We start from the raw sequence: 18,052 nt of genomic DNA, 5'->3' as shown, positions 1-18,052 counted from the left end.
CTGTGTATGTCCCGGTACCTCGGCACCAGTGCAAGCTGGATTCACTAATCTGCACCTGGGCTGAAGGTTACAAGCCATTCAGCAAATCTTTACACAATACCATTGGGCTGGATTCACAGGGGTCAGTTGCATAAAATACAATAATGTGTAAAGCCCTTTTCTCCCATAGGACTCAAAGCGCATCAGTATGTCTTAGATAAATACAGGATTGCAGGCTGGACTGTGTTACATAGGAAATAGTCAGGTGTTCATCGATGCCAGACTGAAGAGGTGGTTTTTCAGTTTGGGCGTAAGACACTGTAACAACATTTGCAGCCTTTTCTAGTTGCACTGTCTCTGTAATATATCTAATCTTCTTTTCTTTGTCAAGCTTTGTCAACCCAGAGAGGAATGGGCTGTCTCTGTTGTAATGAATACAAGTTATGCACGCCCCCTGCAGGCTCTGTGTGCTTTGTTTACTCCTCACAGACAGTGATGCAGTCTGTGAGGGGGAGGGAGCTGCCTGTCACATGCTGGGAAACTGAGAATCCCAGACTGGAGTGCAGATAATTCACCTTGTAATAAAAACTTGTAGTATACTGTAACATGATAAATACACACACACTCACTGCACACACACTGTACACGCACACACACACACACACACTGTACACACACACTGTACACACACACACACACTGTACACACACACACACACACACCACTTCCTGGTTAGCGGCCATGTTTTTTGTTTGTAAACACTGCCTAAAACTGGCAATTAACCACTTCACCACTGAGGGGTTTTACCCCTTGAGCACCAGTGCAATTTTCACCTTTCAGCGCTCCTTCCATTCATTCGTATATATAACTTTATCATTACTTATCACAATGAAATGAACTATATCTTGTTTTTTCCGCCACCAATTAGGCTTTCTTTAGGTGGGACATTATGCCAAGAATTATTTTATTCTAAATATGTTTTAATGGGAAAATAGGAAAAATGTGGGGAAAAAATTCATTATTTTTCAGTTTTCGGCCATTATAGTTTTTAAATAATGCATGCTACTGTAATTAAAACCCATGAAATGTATTTGCCCATTTGTCCCCTTTATAAAACCGTTTAAATTATGTCCCTATCACAATGTTTAGCGCCAATATTTTATTTGGAAATAAAGGTGCATTTTTTCAGTTTTGCATCCATCCCTAATTACAAGCCCATAGTTTATAAAGTAACAGTGTTATACCCTCTTGACATACGATAAATATTTTAAAAGTTCAGTCCCTAAGGTAACTATTTGTGTTATTTTTAATTGTAATTTTTTTTATTTTTTTTTTAATTACAAAAAAAAAAATGGGGAGTGTGGGAGGTAATGAGTTAATTTTTTTGTGTAAATGTAATGTATTTGTATGTGAGAAATGCTTTAGGTTGTAGTTTTACTATTTGGCCACAAGATGGCCACAGTAACATTTTGTTTATGCGACCTGCAAGCGTCCGGAAGGACGCTTGCAGGAAGTGCTATGAGGCTGGGAACTTTTTTTTATCTTCACAATGATCGCGCTGCTTCTCGTAGAAGCAGCGGATCATTGCGGTGCTTAGATCAACGAACGGGATTGGATTTTCCCGTTCATTGATCTGCGAGCGGGAGGCGGCGCGCATGAGCTAGCGGGAGCGCGGGCAGCGGCGGGAGCGTGGGAAGTATGGATTTCTCCGTCCCTGGTGGTAAAAGGATGGAAAAGGGGACGGAGAAATCCGTACGGCTGGGGGTAAAGTGGTGAAAAGCCAGAATCGCGGTGGAAATGGCAAAGAGGGATCCAGGAGATCACAGTGACTCGATTGGTATCGGACAGTACAGATTCTCTTCAAATGCTTTTAGGGTTGGAGATGGCCTGATTGGGTGTTGCAAGGAGTTACAAAGTATAGGGGCAGCATGACAGAAGGCTTTGTCTCCAAAGGTTTTGAGGAGGACTCTGGGGGTGACCATGTTATTAGATTTGATCTAAGATTGTGGGGGGTGTGATGCAGTTGCAATGAGTCCTTCAGGTAGCCAGGGCCCAGATTGTGCAAGGATTTGAATGTCAATAAGCCAATCTTAAACATAATACTCCATTTTATCAGTAGCCAGTGGAGTAAGCACAGGGTTGGTGTTATGTGGCAATGCCAGGGTTGGCTTGGTAATGGCCTTGCGGCAGCATTCTGTACTGATTGCAGGCAGTGCAGGTCTTTGTTTGGAAGGCCTGTATAGAGAACATTGCAGTAGTCCAGCTGTGATGTGATGAAGGCATGAATTAGGGAGATCCGTTGGAGGTATGAGGCGAGGGACTCCGAGGAGTGCCCGAATGTAGGCTGCAGGAGAAGAGCCAGAGGGACGTCGCTGCCTATGCTGAGCTGGAAGAAGCCCCAGGTATGTGTAACTCCTCCGAGTCTCTCTGATCCTCGCAATATTCCTTAGGAGACAGAAGGAATGTTTCACAACAGCTGAGATTTGATTCCTGAAGCTTCATTTCCCATCAGTCAGGCCTCCCAGGCTGCACAGAAAGGCCTGATTCACAGAGCTTTTCCACCTGGTTTCATGTAGTTTCACCTTATCTATGTTACATTTTTAAGCTCCCAAATAGCTAAAAACATATATATATATATATATAATTAAGGTGAGATCCAAGTCGATCAGGCACCACTGTAGTAATTATAGCTTCGTTATCTGTCGCATAGTATAAAATGCAGTTGCACAACCACAGACCGATGTTTCCAGCTTCTCTTCCTCTATATGTTAAAACGGCAAACTTGCAGGGGACAGTCGAACTAGCGGTCTGGAATCTGAAGTGGTTAAAATAATTTGTATGACTTTGCAATTAAAAAATTGGTGAAAAAGCACTGTCAAAATTATATTGTATTTCTTTTTTGCTGATGGTTAAAAGTCATTTATTGGCAAGGTGTGAAAATACTGAATTGCGTGTGGGCCCAGGTGTGAGTGATAGAGCTGGGTGTCCTCAGCATAGCAATGATATGTCAGGCCATGTGTTTGTGTGATGTCTCCAAGTGGCAGCATGTATATGGTGAACAGCAGAGGTGATTATACCATGCCCTGGGATACACCATATATTAGTGGTACCGGGTGGAGAGGAAGTGCCCTAAGGATACCCTTTGTGTTCTGCCAGCCAGGAAGGAGTTGAACCACCGGAGAACAATGCCATCTATGCCACAATACTCTTGTAACCGGTTAAAGAGACCCTGTACTGAAAAAACATCCCCTGGAGGGTACTGACCTCGGTAGGGGGAAGCCTCGGGGTCCCAATGGGGCTTCCCCCATCCCTGTAGCTGCAGGCAGTCCAGATAATAATCAAAAAAGTGGCAGTGATAATAAAAGGATTACCCAGACAACTGAAAACTATCAATAAACACTAATTAATGCAGTAATATATCAATTGATCATATCAAAATTTATTGAAGAAATTGTTAGGTACGTTAAAAAACACATGGGATGGCCACCCCGTCACAACTCATCCATCCAAGCAGCCCACACACAGTCACATGCCGTACGCCGCCATCTAAGGCTGAAAAAATATTCCAATAAGCAACAAAGTAGGAAAAATGCATAAGTTCTTGTGAGATCAATTGCTTGTAAACTCCATACTTATAAATAGGCTGTCATCAAACCCAAGTGGAGTCTGGCATGGATAGATAGGCTGATGCAAACCAGTGCAGATGACACCAGCAAGTGGTATTGCTTTGGTCAGCAGCAATGTAAGCACATATAGCAAGCACAGATCAGCGGCAGCTCACACTGTAGAAGCGCAGCATAGCACAACAGATTAACAGTGTGATACGTGTCAAACCAGGCTCATCTCACCATATCCATAAGGGTCCGCTATGCACAGACTGCCAGTTCATCTCACCCTCGAGGTTTGCGAGCTCCAGATGTCAATGCTGGATAGTGTGTATGATCCTAAAATGCTTCCTATGATGAATGAAGCTCGGCAGCACTAAAAGTCCAAGCAGCAAAAATGGTGGTCAGTTCACCCGGACAGCATGCATGGCCGGGAGGCCATTGGACAGACCTGTAGTGGGTGGCTGGATGGAGATCGGGACGGCGTGGCGTCCCATGCAGAGGAACGTGCGGCTCCCCCGACGTTTCGCCGGCTTTCTCAAGGGGGCGTGGTTGCCAACACGCTAATCCCGAAAGTACTTGTCTAAAACACTAACCAATCACACCTTTTCTCCACCCACTCGTGACGTCATTGTATAATGTGTGCGATCGCGGAAAAGAGAAGCCAATGCAGAGGATGGAACAGCGGCGAACATAACACTGCATAAGCAGTTACTGTGCCAAGATTCAGGTATATAGAAATATATATATCCACGCAAGGTCAAACAAAACAAAAAATATATCTATATATACTAAAAAGGGTCCCAATGTATATATATAGGTCCCTAAGCTGGCATTACACATTACCAGCTTGCTCAAAAGAGCCAAAAACAAAAAGCAGAAAAAGGGGGCCCTGCGTGGAGAGCACAGCTAGTACGCTGCCAGTCCACCCATATACAGTAACTTTCCGCAAATGCACACATACACATTAATCGTTGACTTCCGCCATATTGAGGACGGTTATTCAGTATTGTAATTTATATTTAATATATTCCCTCACACATCTACTGACTGCAAAAAATACTCTTGTAGCCGTTTAAAGAGACCCTGTACTGAAAAAAACGTCCCCTGGAGGGTACTCACCTCAGTAGATGGAAGCCTCAGGGTCCCAATGAGGCTTCCCCCTCCCCTGTAGCTGCAGGCAGTCCAGCACTGGCTCCCCCGAAGTGACCGTCAATCCTGGCTCGGCAAGCCTGACAAGGTGTGATATATTCACCTTTCCTGGCTCCAGCAGGTGGTGCTGTTGCAGCTCTCAGCACGGAGATAGGCGGAAATAGCCGACCTCTGTAGGGTCCGCTCTACTGTGCAGGTACAGGAGACTTGCGCCTGCACAGTAGAGCGGCCCGGCGGAGATAGCCTATCTCTGAGCGTAGAGCCGATACTGCGCTGGAGCTGTGAAGGTAAATATTTACATCCCCCGCTGTTCGGAGGGGCACAGCGAGACCGTCGTGGGACCGAGGACGGCGGGGGAAGCCTCTATAGGATCCAGAGGCTTCCCCCACCCGAGGTGAGGACCCCTCAGGGGAACTTTGTTTTAGTTACAGGTTTTCTTTAAAGGATACCACAACTGACATGTGGCATAATGAGATAGACATGGGTATGTACAGTGCCAAGTACACAAATAACTAGGCTGTGTTCCTTTTTTTCTTTCTCTGCCTGAAAGAGGTAAATATCAGGTATGTAAGTGGCTGACTCAGTCCTGACTCAGACAGGAAGTGACTACAGTGTGACCCTCACTGATAAGAAATTCCCCCTTTTTTATCTCTTTCTTGCTCTCAGAAGCCATTTTCTGCTAGGAAAGTGTTTTATAGTTGGCATTTCTTATCAGTGAGGGTCCCACTGTAGTCACTTCCTGTCTGAGTCAGGACTGAGTCAGCCACTTACATACCTGATATTTAACTCTTTCAGGCAGAGAAAGAACAAAAGGAACACAGCATAGTTATTTGTGTGCTAGGCACTGTACATACCCATGTCTATCTCATTATGCCACATGTCAGTTGTGGTATCCTTTAAGCAAGATGTCATGATCAGCTGTGTCAAAAGCCGCTGAGCGGTCGAGTGAAATCTCCATGGCACATTGGCCTCTGTCTCTTGCCCTGAGCAGATCGCTGCAGATCTGGGTGAGGAATGTGTCACAGCTGTGATGTTTTCTGAAGCCAGATTGAAGAGGACAAGGATGCTGTTTCTGGAGAGCCTGGCTACAAGTTGGAGGTAGACAGCCTTTTCCGTAACGTTCCCCACCGAGGGGAGGTTGGAGACAGGTCTGTAGCTGTTTCGGGCATCTGGATCTAAGGATACCTCCTTGAGTAGCGGCCTGACAATCGCTTCTTTCAGACATGAGGAAAACCACCCTTCTTATAAGGAACAGCCCATTATTTTATGGAATGCTGGTCTAAGTAGCTCCGGACATAACGCACACATTATAATGAGTGTGACCGGCAATGGAGACAGTACTCCTAACATACCTGATAACACAAAGCCTGCCCTGCATGCAGCCAGCTAGAATAATATGATCAGTGCCAGCGCAGTACTGTGACCAGGCCCTGTATGGGCAGTGATCAGTTCCAGCGCAGTACTGTGACCAGGCCCATAGCATTGTATAGGCAGTGATCAGTGACAGCACAGTACTGTGACCAGGCCCATAGCATTGTATAGGCAGTGATCAGTTCCAGCGCAGTACTGTGACCAGGCCCATAGCATTGTATAGGCAGTGATCAGTGACAGCACAGTACTGTGACCAGGCCCATAGCATTGTATGGGCAGTGATCAGTTACAGGGCAGTACTGTGACCAGGCCCATAGCATTGTATGGGCAGTGATCAGTTACAGAGCAGTACTGTGACCAGGCCCATAGCATTGTATGGGCAGTGATCAGTTACAGAGCAGTACTGTGACCAGGCCCATAGCATTGTATAGGCAGTGATCAGTGACAGCACAGTACTGTGACCAGGCCCATAGCATTGTATGGGCAGTGATCAGTTACAGGGCAGTACTGTGACCAGGCCCATAGCATTGTATGGGCAGTGATCAGTTACAGAGCAGTACTGTGACCAGGCCCATAGCATTGTATGGGCAGTGATCAGTTACAGAGCAGTACTGTGACCAGGCCCATAGCATTGTATAGGCAGTGATCAGTTACAGCGCAGTACTGTGACCAGGCCCATAGCATTGTATAGGCAGTGATCAGTTACAGCGCAGTACTGTGACCAGGCCCATAGCATTGTATAGGCAGTGAACAGTTACAGGGCAGTACTGTGACCAGGCCCATAGCATTGTATGGGCAGTGATCAGTTACAGAGCAGTACTGTGACCAGGCCCATAGCATTGTATAGGCAGTGATCAGTTACAGCGCAGTACTGTGACCAGGCCCATAGCATTGTATAGGCAGTGATCAGTTACAGCGCAGTACTGTGACCAGGCCCATAGCATTGTATAGGCAGTGATCAGTTACAGGGCAGTACTGTGACCAGGCCCATAGCATTGTATAGGCAGTGATCAGTTACAGCGCAGTACTGTGACCAGCCCCATAGCATTGTATAGGCAGTGATCAGTTAGTGCAGTACTGTGACCAGGCCCATAGCATTGTATAGGCAGTGATCAGTTACAGTGCAGTACTGTGACCAGCCCCATAGCATTGTATGGGCAGTGATCAGTTACAGCGCAGTACTGTGGCCAGGCCCATAGAATTGTATAGGCAGTGATCAGTTACAGCGCAGTACTGTGACCAGGCCCATAGAATTGTATGGGCAGTGATCAGTTACAGGGCAGTACTGTGACCAGGCCCATAGCATTGTATAGGCAGTGATCATTTACAGCGCAGTACTGTGATCAGCCCCATAGCATTGTATAGGCAGTGATCAGTTACAGCGCAGTACTGTGACCAGGCCCATAGCATTGTATAGGCAGTGATCAGTTACAGCGCAGTACTGTGACCAGGCCCATAGCATTGTATAGGCAGTGATCAGTTACAGGGCAGTACTGTGACCAGGCCCATAGCATTGTATAGGCAGTGATCAGTTACAGCACAGTACTGTGACCAGCCCCATAGCATTGTATAGGCAGTGATCAGTTACAGCGCAGTACTGTGACCAGGCCCATAGCATTGTATAGGCAGTGATCAGTTACAGGGCAGTACTGTGACCAGGCCCATAGCATTGTATGGGCAGTGATCAGTTACAGCGCAGTACTGTGACCAGGCCCATAGCATTGTATGGCCAGTGATCAGTTACAGCGCAGTACTGTGACCAGGCCCATAGCATTGTATGGGCAGTGATCAGTTACATTGCAGTACTGTGACCAGGCCCATAGCATTGTATGGGGAGTGATCAGTTACAGCGCAGTACTGTGACCAGGCCCATAGCATTGTATGGACAGTGATCAGTTACAGCGCAGTACTGTGACCAGGCCCATAGAATTGTATGGCCAGTGATCAGTTACAGCGCAGTAATGTGACCAGGCCCATAGAATTGTATGGGCAGTGATCAGTTACAGCGCAGTACTGTGACCAGTCCCATAGCATTGTATGGGCAGTGATCAGTTACAGCGCAGTACTGTGACCAGGCCCATAGCATTGTATGGGCAGTGATCAGTTACATTGCAGTACTGTGACCAGGCCCATAGCATTGTATGGGGAGTGATCAGTTACAGCGCAGTACTGTGACCAGGCCCATAGAATTGTATGGCCAGTGATCAGTTACAGCACAGTAATGTGACCAGGCCCATAGAATTGTATGGGCAGTGATCAGTTACAGCGCAGTACTGTGACCAGTCCCATAGCATTGTATGGGCAATGATCAGTTACAGCGCAGTACTGTGACCAGGCCCATAGCATTGTATGGGCAGTGATCAGTTACATTGCAGTACTGTGACCAGGCCCATAGCATTGTACGGGCAGTGATCAGTTACAGCGCTGTACTGTGACCAGGCCCATAGCATTGTATGGGCAGTGATCATTTACAGCACAGTACCGTGACCAGGCCAATAGCATTGTATGGGCAGTGATCAGTTACAGCGCAGTACTGTGACCAGGCCAATAGCATTGTATGGGCAGTGATCAGTTACAGCGCAGTACTGTGACCAGGCCCATAGCATTGTATGGGCAGTGATCAGTTACCGCACAGTACTGTGACCAGGCCAATAGCATTGTATAGGCAGTGATCAGTCACAGCGCAGTACTGTGACCAGGCTCATAGCACTGTATGGGCAGTGATCAGTTACAGCGCAGTACTGTGACCAGGCCCATAGCATTGTACGGGCAGTGATCAGTTACAGTACAGTACTGTGACCAGGCCCATAGCATGGTACGGGCAGTGATCAGTGACAGCGCAGTACTGTGACCAGGCCCATAGCATTGTATGGGCAGTGATCAGTTACAGCGCAGTACTGTGACCAGGCCCATAGAATTGTATGGCCAGTGATCAGTTACAGGGCAGTACTGTGACCAGGCCCATAGCATTGTATGGGCAGTGATCAGTTACAGCGCAGTACTGTGACCAGGCCCATAGAATTGTATGGGCAGTGATCAGTTACAGGGCAGTACTGTGACCAGGCCCATAGCATTGTATGGGCAGCGATCAGTTACAGCGCAGTACTGTGACCAGGCTCATAGCATTGTATGGGCAGCGATCAGTTACAGCGCAGTACTGTGACCAGGCCCATAGCATTGTATGGGCAGTGATCAGTTACAGCGCAGTGCTGTGACCAGGCCCATAGCATTGTACGGGCAGTGATCAGTTACAGCGCAGTACTGTGACCAGGCCCATAGCATTGTACGGGCAGCGATCAGTTACAGCGCAGTATTGTGAACAGGCTTATAGCATTGTATGGGCAGTGATCAGTTATAGCGCAGTATTGTGACCAGGCCCATAGAATTGTATGGGCAGTGATCAGTTACAGCACAGTACTGTGACCAGGCCCATAGCATTGTATAGGCAGTGATCAGTTACAGCGCAGTACTGTGACCAGGCCCATAGCATTGTACGGGCAGTGATCAGTTACAGCGCAGTACTGTGACCAGGCCCATAGCACTGTATGGGCAGTGATCAGTTACAGTGCAGCACTGTGACCAGGCCCATAGGATTGTATGGGCAGTGATCAGTTACAGCACAGTACTGTGACCAGGCCCATAGCATTGTATAGGCAGTGATCAGTTACAGCGCAGTACTGTGACCAGGCCCATAGCATTGTACGGGCAGTGATCAGTTACAGCGCAGTACTGTGACCAGGCCCATAGCACTGTATGGGCAGTGATCAGTTACAGTGCAGCACTGTGACCAGGCCCATAGGATTGTATGGGCAGTGATCAGTTACAGCACAGTACTGTGACCAGGCCCATAGCATTGTATAGGCAGTGATCAGTTACAGCGCAGTACTGTGACCAGGCCCATAGCACTGTATGGGCAGTGATCAGTTACAGTGCAGCACTGTGACCAGGCCCATAGCATTGTATGGGCAGTGATCAGTTACAGCGCAGTACTGTGACCAGGCCCATAGCATTGTATGGGCAGTGATCAGTTACAGCGCAGTACTGTGACCAGGCCCTGTATGGGCAGTGATCAGTTACAGTGCAGTACTGTGACCAGGCCCATAGCATTGTATGGACGGTGATCAGTTACAACGCAGTACTGTGACCAGGCTTATAGCTTTGTATGGGCAGTGATCAGTTACAGCGCAGTGCTGTGACCAGGCTTATAGCATTGTATGGGCAGTGATCAGTTACAGCGCAGTACTGTGACCAGGCCCATAGCATTGTATGGGCAGTGATCATTTACAGCACAGTACCGTGACCAGGCCAATAGCATTGTATGGGCAGTGATCAGTTACAGCTCAGTACTGTGACCAGGCCCATAGCATTGTATGGGCAGTGATCAGTTACAGAGCAGTACTGTGACCAGGCCCATAGCATTGTATGGGCAGCGATCAGTTACAGCTCAGTACTGTGACCAAGCCCATAGCATTGTATGAGCAGTGATCAGTTACAGTGCAGTACTGTGACCAGGCCCTGTATGGGCAGTGATCAGTTACAGTGCAGTACTGTGACCAGGCCCTTAGCATTGTATGGGCAGTGATCAGTTCCAGCGCAGTACTGTGACCAGGCCCATAGAATTGTATGGTGAGTGATTAATTACAGTGCAGTACTGTGACCAGTCCCATAGCATTGTATGGGCAGTGATCAGTTACAACATAGTACTGTGACCAGGCTCATAGCATTGTATGGACAGTGATCAGTTACAACATAGTACTGTGACCAGGCTCATAGCACTGTATGGGCAGCGATCAGTTAAAGCGCAGTACTGTGACCAGGCTCATAGCACTGTATGGGCAGCGATCAGTTACAGCGCAGTACTGTGACCAGGCTCATAGCACTGTATGGGCAGCGATCAGTTACAGCCCAGTACTGTGACCAGGCTCATAGCACTGTATGGGCAGCGATCAGTTACAGCGCAGTACTGTGACCAGGCTCATAGCACTGTATGGGCAGCGATCAGTTACAGCACAGTACTGTGACCAGGCTCATAGCACTGTATGGGCAGCGATCAGTTACAGCGCAGTACTGTGACCAGGCCCATAGCATGGTACGGGCAGTGATCAGTTACAGCACAGTACTGTGACCAGGCTCATAGCATTGTATGGGCGGCGATCAGTTACAGGGTAGTACTGTGACCAGGCCCATAGCATTGTATGGGCGGCAATCAGTTACAGGGCAGTACTGTGACCAGGCCCATAGCATTGTATGGGCGGTAATCAGTTACAGCGCAGTACTGTGACCAGGCCCATAGAATTGTATGGGCAGTGATCAGTTACAGCGCAGTACTGTGACCAGGCCCATAGCATTGTATAGGCAGTGATCAGTTACAGCGCAGTACTGTGACCAGGCCCATAGCCTTGTATGGGCAGTGATCAGTTACAGCGCAGTACTGTGACCAGGCTCATAGCACTGTATGGGCGGCGATCAGTTACAGCGCAGTACTGTGACCAGGCCCATAGCATTGTACGGGCAGTGATCAGTTACAGCGCAGTACTGTGACCAGGCCCATAGCACTGTATGGGCAGCGATCAGTTACAGCGCAGTACTGTGACCAGGCCCATAGCATTGTATGGGCAGCGATCAGTTACAGCGCAGTACTGTGAACAGGACCATAGCATTGTATGGGCAGCGATCAGTTACAGCGCAGTACTGTGAACAGGACCATAGCACTGTATGTGTGGGCAGTGGGATGACATACAGAATGATTCTGCAATGCAGCATATGCGGTGTACAAAGGACCCTGAGGCCGGAGTCACAGTGCTCAGTGGCATAACTCACGCGTTATAATGACTGGCCATAGACATTAATGCAATGCCTGCAGTTAGAATAACGTGATCCATTACTGTGAACAGGCCCATAGGATTGTATGGGCAGTGAGTTGACATGCAGAATTACACTGCAATGCAATTGACCACTGTGAACAGGGCCTTAGTGTGCATACACACATCCAATTATGGTTGGCCAATTTTACCACCTCCACGGTTTTAAAATTGGTTGATCCTTCTGCTACCTGAAGAGATTGTGCAGGAAAGATCTCCCATTAACCAGTTCGGCCTACCTAGCCCCCGCTCAGTGAATGGGAATATAATTCCCATTAACCGATCTACAGTAACTTCCCCTCAAAAATACCGACACTTTCTATCCAGAGAGCACGGTATTTCTGCCCCCAGGAAACTTCTCCTCTGCCTTTTAGTTCCTGGATGCGAGATCATTCGCATCCAGGACTTTCTTCACTGTAAACTGCACCCACATACATTTTTAATTAAACAATATTATTTTACATGTAAAATAAACAGTTTCCCTCCCACAACAAAAATTACCCACATACATTTTTTATTAAAAATAAATAAATAAATAAAAAATACAATAAAATAACAAACAAAAACAACATAAATAGTTACCCAAGGGTCTGAACTTTTTAAATATGCACGTCAAGAGAATATGTTATTATATTATTTAAAATTATAAGCTTATAAATAGTGATGGACGCAAATTGTAAAATTGCACCTTTATTTCTAAATAAAATATCGGCGCCATAAATTGTGATAGGGACATTGTTAAACCACCCTGGCGTTCTGATTAAATCGCCAGGGTGGCTGCGGGAGGGTTTTTTTTGAATAAAAAAAAAACTATTTCATGCAGCCAACTGAAAGTTGGCTGCATGAAAGCCCACTAGAGGGCGCTCCGGAGGCGATCTTCCGATCGCCTCCGGCGCCCAGAATAAACAAGGAAGGCCGCAATGAGCGGCCTTCCTTGTTTTGCTTACATCGTCGCCATAGCGACGAGCGGAGTGACGTCATCGACGTCAGCCGACGTCCTGACGTCAGCCGCCTCCGATCCAGCCCTTAGCGCTGGCCGGAACTTTTTGTTCCGGCTACGCTGGGCTCAGGCGGCTGGGGGGACCCTCTTTCGCCGCTGCTCGCGGCGGATCGCCGCAGAGCGGCGGCGATCAGGCAGCACACGCGGCTGGCAAAGTGCCGGCTGCGTGTGCTGCACTTTATTTCATCAAAATCGGCCCAGCAGGGCCTGAGCGGCAGCCTCCGGCGGTGATGGACGAGCTGAGCTCGTCCAGACCGCTCAGCAGGTTAAACGGTGTAATAACCGGGACAGATGGGCAAATAAAATACATGAGTTTTAATTACGGTAGCGTATATTAATTTCAAACTATAATGGCCAAAAACTGAGAAATAATGATTTTTTTTCATTTCTTTCTTAATCTTCCTGTTAAAATGCATGCAGAAAAAAATAAGTCTTAGCAAAATGTACTACCCAAAGAAAGCCTAATTAGTGGCGGAAAAAACAAGATCTAGATCAATTCATTGTGATAAGTAGCAATAAAGTTATAGGCGAATGAATGGGAGGTGAACGTTGCTTGGATGCATGAGGTTTTCGGCACTGCGGTGCTGAACCGGCTAATTGGAGGTGGAAAAAGTGGCCAATATACATGGAACATGTGTATACACCCAGAGGAAGAGTTTGTTGCCCTCACCTGGGTTATATCAGATCATGGGCGGCAGCCACAGATTTGCTGCATCCATTTTGAGTTGATGAAGGTTTATGCGATTTTGTATGCAGTTTATGCAGCTTGAAAATGGACCAATCGAATTTGACCTCAGTATTATTTGATTGGCCCATTGCCTAGCTGGATAGATTTACATACAGAATTTGCATAATCCTGCATCAACCTGTAATTATTTCCATCTCATTAACCATCGCTAGTCTACAGCCGTGATAAGGAAACCATGCGGCTATTAGATGGACAGCACAGCTGTAATGTGACGTCACCAGCGGAGCCACTAGTGGAATGATGTCCTGTATAGACTGATTATATCACAGCGTTTGGGGAATGTAACTGGCCCTGCTGGTTGTTATGGACACAGGCTGGCAGTGTACTACAGAGAGCTCTGACAGCATGGCTATACAGGCAGACACATGGCAGGTGAACTGGACATAAATGTACAGCCATGCACCTTGCATGTGCTAATGGTGGAGCAACATACAGCTGGGAACAACAGACTCAGGAATACTGCTGCATAACACACAACCATGTACACAATGCCAAGCAGAAGTGGGTAAAGCAAAGACAATCCTGGGAAACACACTATGCTGAACTCCATGTTGCATGCCATCTCTCCGATACTGCCTCCTACACAGCCAGGAGGAGGAGGTATTGGAGAGATGGAAGACAGCGTGGAGGGCAACACACAGAGGCAGCAACAAGGGAGAGTTATAAGATAAATGGCCCACAGCTGGGACTGATGTAAGATAAATGGCCCACAGCTGGGACTGATGTAAGATAAATGGCCCACAGCTGCGACTGATGTAAGATAAATGGCCCACAGCTGCCAGTGATGTAAGATAAATGGCCCACAGCTGGGACTGATGTAAGATAAATGGCCCACAGCTGGGACTGATGTAAGATAAATGGCCCACAGCTGGGACTGATGTAAGATAAATGGCCCACAGCTGGGACTGATGTAAGATAAATGGCCCACAGCTGCCACTGATGTAAGATAAATGGCCTACAGCTGGGACTGATGTAAGATAAATGGCCTACAGCTGCGACTGATGTAAGATAAATGGCCCACAGCTGGGACTGATGTAAGATAAATGGCCCACAGCTGGGACTGATGTAAGATAAATGGCCCACAGCTGCCACTGATGTAAGATAAATGGCCCACAGCTGCCACTGATGTAAGATAAATGGCCCACAGCTGCCACTGATGTAAGATAAATGGCCCACAGCTGCCACTGATGTAAGATAAATGGCCCACAGCTGCCACTGATGTAAGATAAATGGCCCACAGCTGGGACTGATGTAAGATAAATGGCCCACAGCTGCCACTGATGTAAGATAAATGGCCCACAGCTGCGACTGATGTAAGATAAATGGCCCACAGCTGCGACTGATGTAAGATAAATGGCCCACAGCTGCGACTGATGTAAGATAAATGGCCCACAGCTGCCACTGATGTAAGATAAATGGCCTACAGCTGCCACTGATGTAAGATAAATGGCCTACAGCTGCGACTGATGTAAGATAAATGGCCCACAGCTGCGACTGATGTAAGATAAATGGCCCACAGCTGGGACTGATGGAAGATAAACGGCCCACAGCTGGGACTGATGGAAGATAAACGGCCCACAGCTGGGACTGATGTAAGATAAACGGCCCACAGCTGGGACTGATGTAAGATAAACGGCCCACAGCTGCCACTGATGTAAGATAAACGGCCCACAGCTGCCACTGATGTAAGATAAATGGCCCACAGCTGCCACTGATGTAAGATAAATGGCCCACAGCTGCCACTGATGTAAGATAAATGGCCCACAGCTGCCACTGATGTAAGATAAATGGCCCACAGCTGCCACTGATGTAAGATAAATCGCCTACAGCTGCCACTGATGTAAGATAAATGGCCCACAGCTGGGACTGATGTAAGATAAACGGCCCACAGCTGGGACTGATGTAAGATAAACGGCCTACAGCTGCCACTGATGTACGATAAATGGCCCACAGCTGGGACTGATGTAAGATAAATGGCCCACAGCTGCCACTGATGTAAGATAAATGGCCCACAGCTGGGACTGATGTAAGATAAATGGCCCACAGCTGGGACTGATGTAAGATAAATGGCCCACAGCTGCCACTGATGTAAGATAAATGGCCCACAGCTGCCACTGATGTAAGATAAATGGCCCACAGCTGGGACTGATGTAAGATAAATGGCCCACAGCTGCCACTGATGTAAGATAAATGGCCCACAGCTGCCACTGATGTAAGATAAATGGCCCACAGCTGCCACTGATGTAAGATAAATGGCCCACAGCTGCCACTGATGTAAGATAAATGGCCCACAGCTGGGACTGATGTAAGATAAATGGCCCACAGCTGCCACTGATGTAAGATAAATGGCCCACAGCTGCCACTGATGTAAGATAAATGGCCCACAGCTGCAAATGATGTAAGATAAATGGCCCACAGCTGCCAATGATGTAAGATAAATGGCCCACAGCTGGGACTGATGTAAGATAAATGGCCCACAGCTGGGACTGATGTAAGATAAATGGCCCACAGCTGGGACTGATGTAAGATAAATGGCCCACAGCTGGGACTGATGTAAGATAAATGGCCCACAGCTGGGACTGATGTAAGATAAATGGCCCACAGCTGCCGGTGATGTAAGATAAATGGCCCACAGCTGGGGCTGATGTAAGATAAATGGCCTACAGCTGCGGCTGATGTAAGATAAATGGCCCACAGCTGCCACTGATGTAAGATAAATGGCCCACAGCTGGGACTGATGTAAGATAAATGGCCCACAGCTGGGACTGATGTAAGATAAATGGCCCACAGCTGGGACTGATGTAAGATAAATGGCCCACAGCTGGGACTGATGTAAGATAAATGGCCCACAGCTGCCACTGATGTAAGATAAATGGCCCACAGCTGCCACTGATGTAAGATAAATGGCCCACAGCTGCCACTGATGTAAGATAAATGGCCCACAGCTGGGACTGATGGAAGATAAATGGCCCACAGCTGCCACTGATGTAAGATAAATGGCCCACAGCTGCCACTGATGTAAGATAAATGGTCCACAGCTGCAAATGATGTAAGATAAATGGCCCACAGCTGGGACTGATGTAAGATAAATGGCCCACAGCTGGGACTGATGTAAGATAAATGGCCCACAGCTGGGACTGATGTAAGATAAATGGCCCACAGCTGGGACTGATGTAAGATAAATGGCCCACAGCTGGGACTGATGTAAGATAAATGACCCACAGCTGGGACTGATGTAAGATAAATGACCCACAGCTGGGACTGATGTAAGATAAATGACCCACAGCTGCCGCTGATGTAAGATAAATGGCCCACAGCAGGGGCTGATGTAAGATAAATGGCCCACAGCTGGGACTGATGTAAGATAAATGGCCTACAGCTGCCACTGATGTAAGATAAATGGCCTACAGCTGCGGCTGATGTAAGATAAATGGCCCACAGCTGCCACTGATGTAAGATAAATGGCCCACAGCTGCCACTGATGTAAGATAAATGGCCTACAGCTGGGACTGATGTAAGATAAATGGCCCACAGCTGCCACTGATGTAAGATAAATGGCCCACAGCTGGGACTGACGTTAGATAAATGGCCCACAGCTGCCACTGATGTAAGATAAATGGCCCACAGCTGGGACTGATGTTAGATAAATGGCCCACAGCTGCCACTGATGTAAGATAAATGACCTACAGCGGGGACTGATGTAAGATAAATGGCCCACAGCTGGGACTGACGTTAGATAAATGGCCCACAGCTGCGACTGACGTAAGATAAATGGCCCACAGCTGCGACTGACGTAAGATAAATGGCCCACAGCTGCGACTGACGTAAGATAAATGGCCCACAGCTGGGACTGACGTAAGATAAATGGCCCACAGCAGCCACTGACGTAAGATAAATGGCCCACAGCTGCCACTGACGTAAGATAAATGGCCCACAGCTGCCACTGATGTAAGATAAATGGCCCACAGCTGGGACTGATGTAAGATAAATGGCCCACAGCTGGGACTGATGTAAGATAAATGGCCCACAGCTGGGACTGATGTAAGATAAATGGCCCACAGCTGGGACTGATGCAAGATAAATGGCCCACAGCTGCCACTGATGTAAGATAAATGGCCCACAGCTGCCACTGATGTAAGATAAATGGCCCACAGCTGCCACTGATGTAAGATAAATGGCCCACAGCTGGGACTGATGTAAGATAAATGGCCCACAGCTGGGACTGATGTAAGATAAATGGCCTACAGCTGCCACTGATGTAAGATAAATGGCCCACAGCTGGGACTGATGTAAGATAAATGGCCCACAGCTGGGACTGATGTAAGATAAATGGCCC

General features: G+C 47.6%; 1 protein-coding gene across 1 annotated transcript in view; it reads left to right on the top strand.

Annotated features, from left to right (window-relative positions):
* The window catches only part of TRIM3 (tripartite motif containing 3), a 176,783-nt gene that overhangs the window by 146,162 nt on the left and 12,569 nt on the right, over positions 1-18,052 (top strand). The window lies entirely within an intron of this gene.

Source organism: Hyperolius riggenbachi, chromosome 2 (genome assembly GCF_040937935.1).
Source record: "Hyperolius riggenbachi isolate aHypRig1 chromosome 2, aHypRig1.pri, whole genome shotgun sequence".
Taxonomy (NCBI): domain Eukaryota; kingdom Metazoa; phylum Chordata; class Amphibia; order Anura; family Hyperoliidae; genus Hyperolius; species Hyperolius riggenbachi.
Note: the sequence above shows the minus strand (reverse complement) of the source record. Positions and strands in the feature narration are given on the sequence as shown.